The 1,079-nt window shown below is 45.2% G+C and overlaps 1 non-coding gene across 1 annotated transcript; it reads left to right on the top strand.

Moving 5' to 3' along the window:
* The first annotated feature begins 320 nt into the window (after positions 1–320).
* On the top strand, positions 321–470 carry LOC132425139 (small nucleolar RNA SNORA62/SNORA6 family). Its single transcript, XR_009519342.1, has one exon. It is a non-coding gene; the product is annotated as a small nucleolar RNA SNORA62/SNORA6 family (small nucleolar RNA).
* The last annotated feature ends 609 nt before the right edge of the window (positions 471–1,079 follow it).

Genomic DNA, 1,079 nt, shown 5'->3' with positions numbered 1-1,079 from the left:
GACATGTATAGAGCAAAGAGCATATGTGATGCCAAAAGGGCTAGGACACAGGAAAGAGAAGAGGTGGGGGAACAGAGTGGTAGGAGATGTTCTTTGAAAGGCAGATTGGAAACTGCAGAAATTTCTATGCCACATGTCAGTGATTTTACAATATATTCTAGATGAAAGAGGGACATAAAAAGCGTTTCAGCAAGTAAGAACTTGATCATATCTGGGTTTTAGGAAAAAAAAAAATACTGATAGTATTGAGCATCTCCACCTGTTGTACAGGGCCCACCTGCTATTGAAGTACCTGGAATACTTATTAAAAGTGCACATCCCCTGCACATTGTTAGAGCTTGGAGTTGAGGTCACTGGCCGATGAACTCACAAGTGTAGGTAGTGTGCTACCTGACGGGCAAGTTTTTCGCTAACACCACAAGGGTCTCTGGCCCAATGAGTGGAGTTTGATAGTAATACTTGCTACAAATGTATGATTTTAATGTATGAAAGCTTTAAGGAGAGATGAAAAAACATTTTTAAAATGGCCTGTGTTTTCTTCTGTTTTTCTCCATTATTTCTCACTTAGGACCTCGCAGGCATTTCTGTTTTCAGACTAACTTGATGTATCCTGTTGTAAGATCCTAAAAAGGGAGCTCACTCAGTGGGTCTGATGTGGTGGATGATTGCCCGGGAAGTTCTGCGCATGTGTGGCACCATCTCCCGTGAACACCCAATGGGAGGTCGTGCGTGATCTCTACTTCTACAGAGATCCTGAAGAGACTGAAAAGGAAGAGCAGGCGGCAGCTGAGAAAGCTGTGACCAAGGAGGAATTTCAGGGTGAATGGAACGCTCCAGCTTCTGAGTTCACTGCTACTCAGCCTGAGGTGACGGACTGGTCCGAAGGTGTGCAGGTGCCCTCTGTGGCTATTCAGCAGTTCCCCACTGACTGGAGTGCTCAGCCCGCCATTGAAGAACGGCCTGCAGCTCCCACTGCTCGGGCCCCTGAGTGGGTAGGAACAACCACTGAATGGTCTTAACCTGTTCTTCCACAAACTTCTAAAATGGAAATAGGTTGACGGAAAATAAAGTTTCTAAAA

This window comes from Delphinus delphis, chromosome 4 (genome assembly GCF_949987515.2).
Source record: "Delphinus delphis chromosome 4, mDelDel1.2, whole genome shotgun sequence".
In the NCBI taxonomy this organism is placed as follows: domain Eukaryota; kingdom Metazoa; phylum Chordata; class Mammalia; order Artiodactyla; family Delphinidae; genus Delphinus; species Delphinus delphis.
This window is presented reverse-complemented; position numbering and strand designations above follow the sequence as displayed.